This window comes from Eucalyptus grandis, chromosome 2 (assembly GCF_016545825.1).
Source record: "Eucalyptus grandis isolate ANBG69807.140 chromosome 2, ASM1654582v1, whole genome shotgun sequence".
Taxonomy (NCBI): Eukaryota; Viridiplantae; Streptophyta; class Magnoliopsida; order Myrtales; family Myrtaceae; genus Eucalyptus; species Eucalyptus grandis.
This window is the reverse complement of record NC_052613.1, coordinates 47,724,053-47,741,734: the sequence shown is the minus strand read 5'-3', so window position 1 is coordinate 47,741,734 and position 17,682 is coordinate 47,724,053. Positions and strand designations below refer to the sequence as shown.

Below are 17,682 nucleotides of genomic sequence, written 5' to 3'. Positions count from 1 at the left end.
CAGAAAGGATACTTCGGCCTTACCCTTATGATATATTTTGCATTTGATACATAAAGGTGACATTGTAGTTGACAAATCTTTTGGTTCACCATCACAGTTAGAGAAGGTATCTCATGTCATTCATGAATGGTTTGTTGTCGAGCACATGAAACTTAGGGACAAGCTATGACAAGGGTGACAAAGTGTCCATTGCAGAGAAAGGAAATGAACAAGTGCTTGGGAGCTCATTATATGCCTCTTGCGGTCAATATGATGACTAACATCAAATTGCAGATTAACTAAAAAAAGCACTTCGCCTGCCTTCCTGGTTGGAGAGACTCCTTCAGTCCTTCGTATCGGTGATGCCTCCTAGTGTTATCTGAAAAACATGTGTTTGTCAAGTTCAACATATATGGAATATCTCAGTCTCATCTTATTGACAGATGAGCTCTTCCTAAATTTTTTGATTAAATTAAGTAATGGTCTTGATAGATGTGCATCATCTACATAACAGCACAGCTAAAAATAACATACCGATCCTACTGAGGAAAATTCTCAATAGCTACTTCTTTTTGTTTAATTCCTCTGGACAAAATTCGTATTCAACATGTTCATGGATCTCCAGGCAACATCAAGTATAAAGTGAGTATCATGCTTAAATCAGGTCTCCACCTATCCCTATTTAGACTAATTATCGACTTTCTCACAGATTTTGATCTAGACTTCCAGATATTTTACTTGGTCTCTGGAGCATGGTCTGAAAAATTTCAACGAAGTATATAACTAGAGGAAGATCTGCGGTATGGCATCATCAATGGTTGGGTATTTTATTTCCATAGCATAGGTAGCGCATGTAAGTATACTACAAGTATACTGCTCAAATTCTAGTCTCCACCTATCCATATATAGACTTAGTATCAACTTTCTCTCCGATTGATAATAGATTTCTAGAAATTTCGTTTAATGTCTGCAGTGTAATCTGGTAAATTTCAATAAAGTGTATAGCTAGACGAAGATCCAGACAAAAAGGATATAGCTTCAGCTTTAGGTAGGTCTGGGGCTTTGAACACCTTGCAAACCCACTGCTCACCTTTGCCATTCGTAAACATCAACCTAATTGTGGTTGCATGACCCAGAACATGCCCACCTGCATGCTTCTTTGATGCCACTGAAACAAAGAAATCAAACAAAAAGTCGTCAAAAAAATTATCTTTTTTGCTTAGCTCATGGACTGCAGCTACCGTATGCATCACTAGTTTACACCAAATAGCTGGTTCTTGAGATTTACGAGAACTAGTATGAGCTTAGTGTAGTCACCAAATTGCTATTTTTCAGTGTGCAACCATCAAAGAGCTAAATTGGATAAGATCCTTTAAAGGATGCATGACTAGGTGGGAGAAATGAGATGTGATGCGGTACCTTGATTGGTCATGTACACTGCCACATTAAATTCCTCAGCTATCTTAAGTAAGCGTGAGAGCATTTGTGCCAATGTTTGCTGCAATTGGAAATCTATTAGTGTCAAACTAGATGAGCTGAAAATTTGCAACTCTCGTGATTTGATGGTTTCGGAATCGACCTGACGCCCTGCAAGTTCTCCCCTTCCATTATATTCCACTCGAAAGAGAGCAATCACTGAATCCACAATCTGAAAGATATTACTCAGCTAAGGTCAACCATCGACACCTTACAAAATGTGTGCAGTTTGATTCTTGAGCACTGCCTTACCAGGAACCTAAATGGTTCTTCAGACACTTTGGCAACCAAACTGAGAAGGAAGTTATACTGATGCTCAGAAGTAGAGGCACGGGCATAAATGATCTTCAAATTCATGGAAAGACTAGATTACAGCAAGTACATTAGCCAGAAAAGAAGGAAGACTTGCCACCAGTGTAGAAAGCATTGCTTCCATTACGTGCAACGGCACCAGGATCCATGCCAAATCTTTCAGCTATTTGTACAATTCAATCATGGCAACTGCAGGTGTACCAAGTTAAGAAAGTGCATATGCACTTACATGGACATAAGCCGAGTATGAAACAAAAGCAGCTTTGTTGAGGTCAAGGAAATGACCAACAGATTATATAGGATACAAAGTTTTTTCTGTGGCGAGGTATGCTACCTGGCCATTTGCCCCTCCCAAGTGAGTTGGCAGCTGTTAAAATTGTTAGGATCGTGGAATCCACAAACTATCAAATATCATCTCATGGAACGGGATCAGCTTTAATGAATAGTGATGGAAAGAAGGGAAAATAATGTTGTAGGATTTGCATATATAGTAGAGTACTTCAAGCATCCTATTCAACTGATGATCAACCCAAGTCCAAGTCTGACAATGACTAAGGCTTCTGATTGGTTATGACCTAGTACGCTCTCCTGGCCTTTTTCCTACTTGGTTTGAACCACTATAGATTGTGTGTTCCAGTATGCTGATTGCCGTTTACAGAAGATGAGTGTGCCAAACTTCCAGAATCACCTAATAAACACGTTCCCATGCCAATATTAACCACAGCTTTATTCTTTACTAGAAATTCAATCATTATCTTGCTATTTATGTTGTTCATCTAGGAAACATAGCATGAAATAGAAATTAACGACGAAAACCTAACATGCAATTCTGACCAACCTGAGTAGTCACAAACGGGGTATGTGCAAGCTGTGTTTTCCCAGACCTGAAGTGACGTTAGCAGCATTTTCTGAGAAAACCAACTAACAAAAGCAACTAAAAGTTCATCAAGGGTAACGTTATTGGACTGTGCTTGTCACCGAGATACGCCAAATGCTTCTGTAATTGCCTGAGTTTCAGTACCACCTGTTTAACATTGCAGATCCAGGGAAAGCTGTTTTTGTTGAAACGCATGAAGAATAATATACACAATCTACAAAAGAAAGTCTATTACCGCCTAAAAGCTCATTGAGGGCTTGGCTTCCAGTTGTGATGCAAATAACTGACTTGCTCTGGAAAAAAACAAAGACATTGAAAGTACTTTGTGCTGTGAGATAAGTAGCGTTTAGAGCAAGTGCAGTTTTCTACAGTCGATATGCTAATTTGCAGGCTTTATTTCAAGGGTCAATGACTCATTCAGGTCTTCCGAACCATTTTTAGCTCAAAATTTGCCAAATTAAGGACTTACTTTGAGCATAACTTACTGTGAGCATAGCTTCAATTCCCGTAATAAAACCAGAATTCTGATGAAAACAAAGAGAAGTTATTGTGAGATGCATATAGAAGTTGCAATTGATTACATCGCCATCTCAGGATAAGAAGAAATTAAGCTCTAACCACTTTCTTTTCAGCTGATTCGCATATCTTATCAACTTTTGCTTCAGAGAAACCTTTGGTTCTAGTTAAGTGCTACAAAAAAACAAAACAAAGACAGAGGAAATCACCTTAGCCAAATAATAACTCCACTTAATTTTCGGAACTGAATATCAGATATACCTTCTCTGTATGCAACATCAAGACATTTGCAAGTGTCGATCCCTGCATCCTGTATCTTTTTCACATCTCCAGCATGGATTCCCTGAGAAATACCTGCAAACGAAAAAAAACAACCCACCATCGTGTTTAACTCTATATTTTCTGGTGAATGTAGAATGTCAAGTGTTCCTGTAGGGAATAACGGATCCCCTAAAACCGGATTCGACACTAAATCGAACCCCTAAAGCAATGCGGAAGACGAAGCCCGGGAATAACACGTATCACCGATCGTAAAGTACACCACGGATTCGAGCGTACCTTGTTAGCCACAGATTAGACACCAACGCCGATTGAGGAAGAAAAACTTGGCCTTGTTCGATCCGATTAAGCCTTGATGGGAAGAAAAACGTGCCGTATGCTTTACTGTTTTTCTTTGGAGAGAGAGAGTGCGCGGGAGAGGAGAAGACGTACGTTGATTATCCAAAAGTTGTCTTCTCTCTCTCTCTCTTTCCCTTTTATACGTCCCTCCATCCACGGGCCGTATTCCCGTGGGCCGGGCCTTTTTGGGCCCAACTTGGGCGGACGGGTCTTAAGCCCATCTCATATAAAACCATCATCTCTCACTCGCACATGGTGGGCTGAACAGGATTCTCTTTACCTCTCTTCAACATTCATACCGGTGAATAATCCGTGCGACCAGCATACTTTAAGAGCTCGTTGCCATACATCTGTTAGGAATATATAGCAGCTCATAATGGGCATCACATTCTGAGTAGATTTAGTATGCAGTACCCTAGATTGATTGATCACATTTATATCTCTCTTGATCTCTTTTAAACAATGATATATATATATATATATATATATTGTATTCACAATTATGATTATCACAAAGACAATCATAATTGGTTAACCGGTGAATACAAAATTACAATGTGATTCTTCAAATTCAATCTTCCTCTTCCCTTCAAACTCTCAATTTCAATTCAGCTTGCTTTTCTAGAAATGCCCCATTAGATCGAATTAAACTCATGACCATTGGCAACATCCTAAGATAGCAAACACTAAATAGAAATTTTGAGAATAAGTAAGAGTCATGAGGGGGACTAAAAAATTGAGGAACTCTTTTCCTCAAGAGTCTCACACGACATAAAAGTTGAGATCAAACTTTTGCCACTCTTATTGGTCGTCTCATGCATACGTAGTATGAAATACGTATTACGGTAATAACTCATTTCCCATGGAGCGTATGTCTACACCTTCAATACCGTACAGATGATAGTTCAGACATACCCAATGTCTAACTTGAGTTCACGTATCTACTCATTCACAAAATTCATTAGAACTCACATCTGGCATAATAGACAGATAAAGTAAAATATGTGGGGTATTTTACTTTCGGACATAGTAAGTATTATGTCCTCATCTTAACACTCAGTTAAGGCGACATACATGTTTTAAGCTTGAGCTCTCGATTATCACCTAGATAATAAGCTTTAAAACAGTCTCATCTCTATTTATCACACAGTAAATAGAGGTGATTACCCGTGTGAGTGGGCTAATCTTATATCTATCCGACATACTTTCTCAACTTAAAATAATGCACTGAGCATTAAGATGCATAAAGATCAAACAAAGATTCATAGGTATTAATGATAAAAAAAACACAAATTCATCAAATGTGAACATTTCAGAGAAATTACAATCCAGTACATCAGACTCTACGCAATCCTAGAGATTTTACATGGCCACAAAACACATCTCTAGGTATTGGCTTTTTCATAGGATCTGCTACCATTCTATGCGTAGTATGTACTCTAAGTTCACATCTTTTCATGCAATCATATCCTTAACAAAAGTATACTTGGTATCTATATGTTTGGTCTTGCCATGATATTTTGGATCTTTGGTATACGTTTTTGCTGCTTGGCTATCATAATTAACCAACAATTAATCTGCAGCACTTCCAATAACACCTAAATGATCCAATAATCTCTTAAGTCAAACATCTTCTTTTATTACTGCTGATAATGCCACGAACTCAGTTTCCATCGTGGACAAGGCTATACACTTTTGTTTCTTACTGCTCCAACATATGGTGCCATTATTCGGTAAGAAAACAAACCCAAATGTAGATTTTCTTTCATCTAAATCTCCTCTCCAATCAGCATCAGAATAGCCTTTGAGTAGCAGATCCTTTCCATAATAACTCAACGTATAATCAGCAGTCCCCTTTAAATACCTTAGTATTCATTTAACCGCTTTCTAACGTGCTTGACCTGGATTGGATTGGTATTTGCTCACCATTCCAACTACAAAACATATGTCAGGTTTTGTACACATCATAGCGTACATCAAGCTCCCAACAGCACTAGCATAAGGAACATATTTCGTTTGTTCCTTCTCTTGTGGAGTCCTTGAATACAGTCTATGGCTCAATCATTCACCTTTTGCAATAGGAGTGTCTATGGGTTTACAATCCCATATCATTCATCTCAAAGTTGGAAGACAACAAACTCTTGACAGTATTGACAAGTTCTATATTGCTTCTGGCAATTAGTATATCATCAACATATAATGATATGATCACAAATAGATCTATGGATCTTTTGATATATATACAATGATCCTCATCTATCATCGTAAAATCATATGCCATTATGGCATTATGAAAACGTATATACCATTGTCTTGATAACTGCTTAAGGCCATATATCGACCTCAAAAGTCGACATACCTTTTCTTCTTGGCCTTTCACTATGAAAACCAGCATGTTGTTCCATATATGTTTCTTCCTCTAATTCTCCATTGAGGAAAGCAGTCTTTACATCCATCTAATGTAACTCAAGATCCATACTAGCCACTATTGCCAGAATAATGCGAATCGAGATAAATCTTACTACAGGAGAAAATGTATATTCATAATCTATTCCTTCCTGTTGATTATACCCCATTCGCCACAAGGCGAGCCTTATGCCTTTCTATCGAGCCATCAGCTTTTCGCTTTATTTTGAGAACCCACTTGTTCCCAATAGCTCTGCGTCCCTTTTGGAAGATCAACCAGTTCCCAGACTTGGTTTGATTTCATTGACTCTATCTCCTTTTTTATTGCATAAATCAATTTTTCCTTACTAGGGCAATTCAGAGCCTCATTAATATTTCTTGGCTCATCCTCATCTTGTGGAGCAACCATAAAAGTTTTCTCTTCAATGTCGAAACGTCGACGGGGAATACTTTGGCAACTTGTTCGCTATATGGGAGAATGTACACTTAGCACATCATTCCCCATTATGCTCCCACTCGAATTAGATAATGAGGATATCATCTCATCATGTGGTTATAATTGAGAATGAGTTGAATTCAATTCATCACTTCTCATATTACTCCCACTTGGACGAACTCCTCTAATATCATTATCTTGATCCAAGGTTTTAAATAAGGAGTAATCTTCCCCTATTTCGCCCTTCTTAGGAAATTCATCCACTAAGAATGTGAAATCTCGTGATTCAAATTCAGTTATACTCTCACTTTCCTGCTCACCTACGAACACATACCCTTTCGAGTGTGCGGAGTATCTCATTAAAATACTCTTCTTGCCTTTAGGACCCAATTTCCCAAACTTGTGAGAGGACTCATGAGTATAGGCAGCACAACCCCATGACTTAAGAAAACTTAAGTCCGGTTTTCTACCTGTCCATAACTCATATGGAGTGGAACTAGCTGATTTGGAAGGCACCCGGTTAAGTATATAGGCAGCAGTTAACAACGTATCACTCCAAAAAGTGATATGTAAGTTAGCATGCGTCATCATGGACCTAACCATTTCCAGTAGGGTTCTGTTTCTTCTCTCTGCAACACCATTTCGTTGAGGAGTATATGGAATAGACAACTGTATTTCTATTCCTTTTCATCACATTATTTTCTGAACTCATCAGATAAATATTCTCGACCTCGATCGAATCTCAATACTTTTATTTTTTTGTCTAATTGATTTTCTTCCAAGTTCATAAGCCTTTTGAAACAACTTATGCTTTTGATTTATGAGAAATCAAATAGACACATCCGAATCGAGTATAATCATCTATTAAAAGTGATGAAGTAAACAGTCCCATGCATTCCTCTCACATTCATTGAACCACAAACGTCAGAATGGATTAAATGCAGAGGAACGTCAGCTCTTTTACATTTTCCAAATGGTTTCCTTGTCGTTTTCCCTTCTAGGCAATGCTTACATATGGACAAATCGACTTTTTTAATATTGCCCAACAAGCCCTCTTTGGCTAGTCTATTCATATGTTGTTGGCCAATATGACCAAATCAAGCATGCCACATAATCACATCATTATCATATGAATTAGGAGACGTGAAACAAGGTAATAACAAATATTGACATCACCATAGTCAACATATAGTACAATGAAACCATCCATAAAGTGACCACAACTATAGTAGTTTGTATCCAAATACAAATCTACACCTCTATTATGGAAGTTCATATAAAAAAAAAAAACAAGTTTAACCAACACCAAAACAGACGTTAAATTTCGACGAATCTCTAGAGCATATGGAACGTCATGTAGGAACAAGATGCGTCCACCACGCATGTTCAATTGGCAAGTGCCAATCCCTTTAACTTCATTTCTGGAGTTATATCCCACATAGATCCACTTAGTTCCAGTCGGTATCGTCGGAATTCCACGAAGGATTCTCTATCCTTCGCTACATGATCAGTCTTTCCTGAATCTACAGTCCACAAAGAATTCGATTCAGCCAATAATTCAGAACTTGACACATAATCAAAGTTCTCAAATGTACAAGAGGTGTTTACCTTCTTTGGCTCACGACAGTCGCGAGCATAGTGACCTTTCTTGTCACAATTGTAACACCTCACCCTTGACATTTTCTTCACTTGAGGACGTTTTCCTCTCTTGTGTTGGTTAACTCTTGATCTCTTGCAATAAGGACTTGATCATTTGCATTCCCACATATTGAACGAATCAATACGCTTGCGCTTAGAGCTCAAAGCCCTTTCTGAGCTAGAACCAGCATTGCAAATTTCTATTTTCAGCTCACATGCCGTTAAGCGATTCTCTACCAACTCAAGGTGGCCCACAGCATCCTCAAGATCTTCCATAACATGGTCAAGAGCTTCTAGTGCTGCTTCTTGCTTTTCCAGCACATATTGAATCTTCATATTCAATATTTCACAATTGTTGCTGTTCATATCAGCAATTACGTTCTTAGTTGCTGAAAACATCGATCTGAACACATCAGACATACATGCACGAATAATTAATGCCTATCATTTATGCATCCCTATTTGCACAGACCCATCATATTAATGAATAATTTCAAGTAAGGTTTCAGAATCAAAAGGTCACTATGTTTCCAATCATCCTCCAAAATCCTAACTTAAAACTATCATTAATATAATTGTCTTATGCAAAACAAATTCTATGAAGTTACAAAAACTTCTATAACTACCCACAGCTAACTACCCACAGCAATCAGCAATTAACAGAAAGCAACAGATAATTGACATCCAATGAAATAATAATGCTTTCAACTAATACAACAATTCATTACACTAAGTAATATATCCAAAAAGAAATATCAACATAGAAAGAGTTATTCATCACTCAAAAAACATCTCAAACTAATCTAAGAAATAAATAGGGAAAGTCCCTTCTAATCTATCAGTCAAAGTATCCGAGAAAACTGAAGGCACATTTGCCAACCATGGGAAAACTTTTGGAGAGCTTTCATGTCGCCACCAAGGCGCATTCACTCTGCGCCATGTGGCGCTCAATCTAAGGGTTGAAGTTTTGGCCAACTCAATCTTATAGTACTCTCTTACAAAAGCTTCCACTAGCCCCCTGTAATCCGAGACCACGTTGACCTCCCATAGCCGATCTAACACTGCTTGCCATTCAGGTGGAAGAGTGTTCATTAAAGCCGGCACATTCTCAAAATCCGGCATAAGATAACCATTCCATATGATTTCCTGTATCATCTGATTGACCTTGACCATGTGTAATACTAAATCACCATCAAGCCACCGATAATTAGCTAACTCTTTCATCAGCCTTTTGAGTGTGGCTCTTCCTTCGTCCGTTCTCGGGATTGCAGGTATCCGTGCATAACGCATCATAGTTCCTGCAACAAATGCATAACTAAAATGGATCACTTTTAATCCACAATAAACAAAATGGAAAATACATAATTTTCCATGATTCATGCAACAAATGCAGAATAAAAAATGGATTACCTCTAACCCAAACAAACATTTCTTTTTTTCCGGGTCAACGGTCGTCGGTCAACGGGTCAACGGTTAGGTCGTCGGGCCGGTCGGACCGAACAGATCGACATCAACGAGTCAACGGGTCAACGGTCAGGTCGTCGGGCCGGTCGGCCGGTTCGGGCGAGCGGATGGCACGTGCCGCACGCGTGCGCGGGCTGACGTCACGCGACGTCGCCCGACACGGCCGCGTGCGTGCCGGCATCCGCGGTTCGGGTCGGGTTGGGTCGCCGGCCGGTGACCGCCTGGCGAAACGTCGTCGTGCTGACGTCATCGATGACGTCACCCTAGCGGTTACTGACCGTTGGGTGACGTCATGCTAACGTCAGCACGCATCGGTCCGCGGACCGGCGCATGCCGGTTCACCGGCCGGCGGCGAGCACGTGCCGGTTCGCCGACCGGCGCGTGTGCCGCACGCGTCGGGCGAGCCAGCACTTCCGGGCGCGTCGCGCCCACGCGCAGCGGCTTTTGGCCGCGCGTGTGGGCGCGTGCGGCATCGCCCGGCGGCGCACGACATGTCACCGGACTCGCCTCGACTACCTCTTTCACCCAGTTCTTTCAGAAATCAATTTTGACTTACGGAAACTTGAAAAAATCGATAAACAGTGCTCGGGTGTCGGGATTTCTCGCCCCAATCCATGCCGGCCGATTTTCTTTGCGAAAATTCAATCGAAAAAACATCAAATAGGTCGGGAAAACGTGAACTAGGGCTCTGATACCAATATAGGGAATAACGGATCCCCTAAAACCGGATTCGACATTAAATCGAACCCCTAAAGCAATGCGGAATACGAAGCCCGGGAATAACACGTATCACCGATCGTAAAGCACATCACGGATTCGAGCGTACCTTGTTAGCCATAGATTAGACACCGACGCCGATTGAGGAAGAGAAACTTGGCCTTGTTCGATCCGATTAAGCCTTGATGGGATGAAAAACGTGCCATGTGCTTTATTGTTTTTCTTTGGAGAGAGAGAGTGCGCGGGAGAGGAGAAGACGTACGTTGATTATACAAAAGTTGTCTTCTCTCTCTCTCTCTCTCTCTCTCTCTCTCTCTCTCTCTCTCTCTCTCTCTCTCTCTCTCTCTCTCTCTCTCTCTCTCTCTCCTCCTTTTTATACGTCCCTCCATCCACGGGCCGTATTCCCGTGGGCCGGGCCTTTTTGGGCCCAACTTGGGCAGACGGGCCTTAAGCCCATCTCATATAAAACCATCAGTTCCAATAGTGATTGTTGACGAATTTAGCTTAGGAGATTCGTTATTAATCCATCTATGCCGTAAATACATGGATAATAGAGGTACCAATGGTGCAATTACTATGTGAGGTAACATAACAAAGGCCAAATTGCTCTTGTATGATTTAGAAGACATACGTCAAAGAGGTGAATTAGACATATCATATTCAAGTAGTGGCGGAAATTACTTCTCGTCATTTAAGGAAAAAAAATTAAACTATCGTATGCACAGAAAATCATGACAAGTTCAAGAGGAAGTCGAATGGAAACTCAGAATCATTCTTGGCAATCTCATCACGAAAAGGAAATGAATTGAAATTTGTGGAGCTCGCGAACTCACTTGAGAGCTGAAATGAAGAGGTTTCTAGTCTACTGAGTCACAGGCTCCAGCCTTAACATGAACAGCTTTTCCAGGACATTTCACTTTTTTCTCCTGAAGATTTACCTTCAAATCTTTCTCTACAATTTTCTCTTACCCCTGGTGCTTCGTGTTCAAAAGAATCAAGAATAGAAGGAATTCCTTTAAATAACATATTCATTCCATAGTCTGACCCACGTAGCTTTCCATCCTTTACCTTGAGCTTCTTGGCAAGCTTCCTTTCCAATTCCAGATCCTCCTCAGCAGATATATCAGCTTTCCGCATTACACGCTCAAGATACTCTTCGATCTTAGTCTTTGATTTTCTCTTCACATTATTCTTCACTTTGCTGGATTTCAGCGAACCAGAATTGTCCTCCAATGAAGACTCAAGCTTAACCATCGCGTTAAACTAAGTTTTCTGGTGAATGTAGAATGTCAGGACAAAAGCATTTCCTAGATCATCACTGACAATCTAGCGTTGCAACAGATATTATTGATGAATTTAGCTTAGGATATTCGTTATTAATCCAGCTACGTCACGAATACACGGGAAAAAAGACATCCGGTGGATATCACGTAACATAACGGAGGCTGGAATTGCTCTTGGATGATCAGAAGACAAAAACTAATACCTATCGTGCGCGCGCAGAAAATCGCGACAAGTTCGAGAGGAAGGCCGAGGGGTAAAAACGCCAATGGATTCACGGTGATGTTCCAGGAAAATCGAGCTAAACTGAGCAACCGAAACCGAAATCAAGCTCATGCACTTAGCAGTATTCAGAGTCACTTAACATCGACATTCGAAGAGATATACAGTCAACTTGAGAACAGAGACCAGAAAATCACGATGATCAACTTCAGAATCAAACGGCCATGGAGTTCGGTGCGTCTGCGCAGGAGAAGAGACTTATTTTCTTATTTTTCTTTTCTTTTTTCTTTTTTCTCTTTTAAGAAAAAGAGGTTTGACTGAGTTTTGTTATTCTGAGGTTTGACTGAGGTTTAATGGATCTGTTTTAAGAATTTATCAGATACGCTCCTAAAGAGGGAGAGGAAAATATTGGTTTGATTTATTTATTTATTTATTTCACATTAAATAACTCAGTTTTTTTTTTTTTTAGCTTGGTTTTTTATTTATCTTAATCCTGTTCGGCTTATAATTTTCCTAAATTAGACTGAATTAAGTTCTTCTTAAAAAAGGAAAAGAATCGATCCATATTGTGGTCAATACTTGGTTTAGTTGCATTATGTTCAAACTGCATGCTTATTGCTCACAGAATTAAGAAAATATCAATGAATAATTGAGTTATCCGGAATGACTTGCTAAGAACTTGCTCGTGACTAGTTTGGGCACACGTCCTAAAATTTGTAACTCAGTGATTCACTAAAAGGCAATGAACATGGAGCATGTGTTTTCTTTTCCGGCGATCTTCTCGAATGTTTTTGTCTTGGGCTCTTGTTGTTCCTCGTTCCATTGCACGTAAACCGTTTGATGTTTTCTCTGAGCGAGAGGCATTTGCTTTTGTTGGGCTTGTTTCTTGAATTTGGAGTGGGGCATTACCATCTTGAGATGACCCATTTTCAAATCATTGGTGAAACAGTGGCTTTCTCAAATGAATGAAGCGCGGCTAGAGAGTTTGGTTGCTTTTTCGCCTCACCAGTGCATTCGCCTACCCTGAGAGGAAACTTGAGTTTTGGCGAGATTTTGCTTAACTGGTCACAGCGTAGATTCATGACCACCAGCAAGAGAGTGCAAGATAGGAACATGGACAAGAGGGTCCATGATCTCGAAATTGCCACTGAGAAGCAAAAGTGGCGTCAAAGGTGTTGGTTTTGATGGAAATGTTGAAAAAGGAACCCGAGATGATAATCCCTGTGAGATCGCTGGATCTATAGCCAAGCAAACGGTATGGAGGATTTTATTCGGAAGTCACCAAAACTGTTTTGAGTTGTGTAAGGATCAGAAGGGGGTATTGTGGTTTGGAATTAACTAAAGAAGCTGAAGACTTGTTAGAGGAAGAGGAGAGATTGATTAGGGGACATTCTGGCATGGCTGTTGAATACGTGACTAGGATGTTGATGATGTCGGTTGATAAATGGCTTCCTCTGGACAAAATTGCTCATTTCAGGAGAGAGTCTGGTTTGCCAGCTGATTTTAGGAGCAAGTGGGTACACGAGTATCCGCAGCACTTCAAAGTGGTTAAATCTCCAGATGAATTGTATTACCTCAAGCTCATAGAGTGGAATCCTGCTTGAGCCATCACAGAGTTGGAGAAGCCCATATTGGGGGTATCAGAATTTGCCTTTTCATACTCCAGGGTTGCTTTCCCTATCTTTCCCCTTGAAGTTTCTTGCCAGTTACAAGAAGGTGTGTAGATATGGATGAAAGATTGAGCACTTTCAGAAAAGGTCTTACTTGACTCCTTACGCTGATGCATGTGGCCTTCAAGTTGGATTGAAAGAATTCAATAAGAGATCCATTGCAGCAATGCACGAGTTATTTAGCTTCACAATGGAAAAGAGGTTGGTAACCAATGACCTCGCGCACTTTCGACAAGAATTTGTGATGCCTCAGAAGCTGATGAGACTCCTGTTGAGGCATTATGGCGTTTTCTATGTCTCTGAGAGGGGAAAGACGTTTAGTGTGTTCTTCAAAGGAGCTTATGAAGGTGCAAAGCTGATTCAAAAATGTCTGCTCGTTATTTGGAAGGAAAAAGTCCTAAGCCTTATTGGTTATACGGGGAGGAAGAAAAATATGGAAACTTTTATGGACTCATCAGATATGGAAGATAATGATTTTCTAGAGGGTAGCTCTGAGGATGGAGGCATCGCTATGCAGCTTAACCAAATAGAAGCCATCAGTGAATTGGAGGATATTGCAGTTGGAGATAGCTCCTTAATGGATATACATGAAATTGACAATAAATACAAGCCTCATGATTCATTTTAAGGTCATATGTTCTTATTCGAGTTGTCAAGATAACTTGCTTTCCAGTCTTCTTCTTCATGAGTTCAATGATTCGAGTTTTGTACAGATTTAATTAGACAAACTCTGCTTATATCTATAAACCAAGTTAATTAATAGTGGACTGATCCATCTCATTCCTTGTTAGTCCTAAAAATTGCCACTAGAACTCCTGAAATCAATGATTTAGAAAGAATATGCAGATAATGCTTTTGGCAACTCTTAGCTCGCCTTGATGCCAGCAAGGTCATCAGAAGCAGCCTATTTACAATGACTGGTTCATTCTCAGTTATTGATCTGACTTAATGAGTGCGGCTGTACTAATCTGTTATTCTGAAGATGAACTTGCCACCTTGCATCTGAATCTCAATTGTTGGGTCAAAGAGATGATTGGGTAGTAGCTATCATGGAGAACACAGCCCCAGCTACTATGATGATTGACATTCTCTCTCTTGTGTTACAAATTAGATGCCGAGCTCACCCTGCAGTATTGCCTTGTTCATCTCTGTGCATGGATATTCAGGTCCACGATGTCTATGACTGCCTTCTGCAAAAAACCTTCATTTGCTTTCTATCCGATTGCCTGTTTCATAGGTCTTGTAATTTCTGTTTAAATTCTTCATGAATCTATGGCACACTCCTGTTTTTGGGTTCTACTAGAGAACTTCCTTTTGTTGGATTTTAGAACCCAACATCAAACAGTAAGTAGTTTCTATTACTCCTTATTTATGTTGGGTTGTGTTCATGGTTGATTCACTTCAATAGCTTACTGTTTCGTTGTGAAGAAAGAAATACAAGAGCTTTTGAAATTAGCAAGACTGGTTTTTTTTTTATTTGAATGATAGATGGCTTTCCACGGCTTTTGGTTGTGTGACAACGACATTACTAATGTGCATTCTTTCTTATACCTCAAAGCATGAACTGCGTTTATCATTTGTTACATGGGCTAGCATATGCTTGACGCCATTGTGCAGTAAATTTCTTTTGCTTATCAAAAGAAAATTCTTAGCAAACTCACTGGAGATGATACTGAGTAATTTGCTTCCAAATGTTGTGACTAGTTTACTTCTCATGCTCATAAAAACCATGATATCCAAAAACTGCATGTGACAAATCAAACTGCTACTGTGTAGCTAAATATATTGCACTGCATCATTTTCCGGTTTTTTGCTTTATAACAAAATCCAATGGTTGATAGATTTCATTTCTTTTGATTGGGGAGATTAGATCTCTTCTTAAGCCTGACAAAGTCCTATGACCTCTCAATAGCATGCCATGCTCGACAAAGTTCCTAATAGCATATAAGGTTCCTAAGAGTGGTAGATGTTAACTTTTTTTTCGCTCTTGACTAAGATTTATTAGCATCTTAAATTGAAGTATGTGCGATGCCAAAGCAAAGACTTACCGTTGAATACGAAATTTTTAAGGGAAAGGTCAAGCATCAGTCATAGCTCCAACTAGAGCAATGACAGGAGTAATGTACCATGGAAGTTGAGCATCAACCTCATTTGGAGCAATACGAAGAATTTCCAGGTCTAATATAATCAAGGAGAAAGAGGAGCATGAACGTTTATTAGTTATAATCACTTAGCTATCATCTTTCATCACATGGCAAAAGTATTGCCTCAATTACAACTCAATTCATATAAGACGGTCATTATCTACTTGTTTTAAGAAGGGATAGGAACTTGGCACCAATGTTTTCAAACTTAGGCCAGTTGGAGAACCAGTTAGGTTGCCAGTTTGCGGTCCTAACGATTGGACTAGGAGTGAATCAGTGATTGTGTCCAAAGCAAACGATTATGGATATGTAATGTTGTCTATTGCCCATGAACACATGAATCGTTCGGCCTTGGTGGTAAAGTAAAATGCCGGTGATCCATGGAATTGAGTGCTTGAGTCCCTCCATGTGCAACAATAGCCAAAAGCCCAGTTCTATACCCATGGGATTCTAAAACTAGGCAGATCCAATTTTGAAAATCGGTACATTTTCAAACTGGTTCAAACTGATTTAGGCCAAACTACACATACTTTTTGAGTTTTGGGTGAATAGATGAAAGAGAAAGCAGTGGAATTGGCCAAGAAAAAGGGGCAGGAATGGTTTATGATCGAATGATTGCAAAAATATAAAGGAAATCAACATTGAGAACGTTATAGTCTCCAAATGGGCTTGACATATAGCCACTAAAATCTTTTTGCAATGGCTTGAAATTGACAAAACTATTTAATATTCTCTTTCATATGAATATCACATAAAAAAAAAGATAAATTATTGGATAATGACGCACATGTATCCAAATTATTACCCTTTTTTTAATCATACCAAAATTTTATTTCATTCAGTCAATTATCTCAATTTTCCAAATATAGGTTAAGTCCTCTATTAAATCACTAACAAAAAATGTTGATATCATACTAATGTTGTTAAATAGTCATTAATTTCCCACATTAGTGTTTTCTACGATATCTTGATATGATGCCACATCGGCTGGGATATATAAGACGCTACGATTATCTAAGTCAATATTTTTTCTTTCCACATTACTCAATATGTGAGGTGAGCGAATCATGTAACCAAAATCATATGACATGATGATTCATTTAGCGAATGCCTCAAATTGTATCAAATTTGAAAAAAGTGAGATACTTGATTGAAAAAAGAAAAGTTTAAGTACTCTATTGTAAAACAAGCGAAAGTTTTGATAATTTCGATGTCATTTTCATGAGGTGCATAAAATTTCTTACCTATGAATTGGCAATCAAGTATCTAGAGTTTTTTTCATTCAATCAATTATCTCAACATTTCGGATGTGGGTCAATGCGAGACCTCCATTGAATCGTGAATGAAAAATGTTTATATGACATCAATGCTATTAAGTAGTCGTTAACTGCTTATAATGGGCTGCAATATATTCTTTGTGGTATCAATTTTGTATCTTGTGGGTCAGACCAGGGATTCCAAATGATATCAATTGATCTCTCGAAAAGTTGGAACAAATTATCTACAAAAAATATTATTTAGGCAAATTAGATGTAATTGGTAAAGAAATTATAGTAAGGTTTTAAATTAAGTGTGCCCGTACAATTACATGTGATGATAATAAGGTAAAGAAATGCTATTTTTAACATAGACTTGTTGTACATGTCCTGAGAAGTCTATGGACTTAGAACCACTGGACTAATCATCTTCTAATCCAAAGAGAGAACAAAAATGGGAAAGCTGTCCTCGGGAGCATTGCTGAAGAGACCATTGCTAATCTAATATATATAATAAGAAAGTAAGATAGAATAGAGCTTAATGGTTGAGCTATATCATTGCAAAACTTCATTCTTTCTTTCTTTCCTTAACGTTAATCAGACAAGTTACTTTACATATTTTTTCAATATATACATATAGACAAAGGTTTTGTAATTGGTATTTGTCATT

General features: G+C 39.0%; 2 pseudogenes; one reads left to right on the top strand and one right to left on the bottom strand.

The window, feature by feature from the left end:
* Nucleotides 1-322: 322 nt before the first annotated feature.
* On the bottom strand, nt 323-3,559 carry LOC108955895 (annotated as a pseudogene).
* Nucleotides 3,560-12,166: 8,607 nt separating this feature from the next.
* Nucleotides 12,167-14,295, top strand: LOC104435546 (annotated as a pseudogene).
* The last annotated feature ends 3,387 nt before the right edge of the window (nt 14,296-17,682 follow it).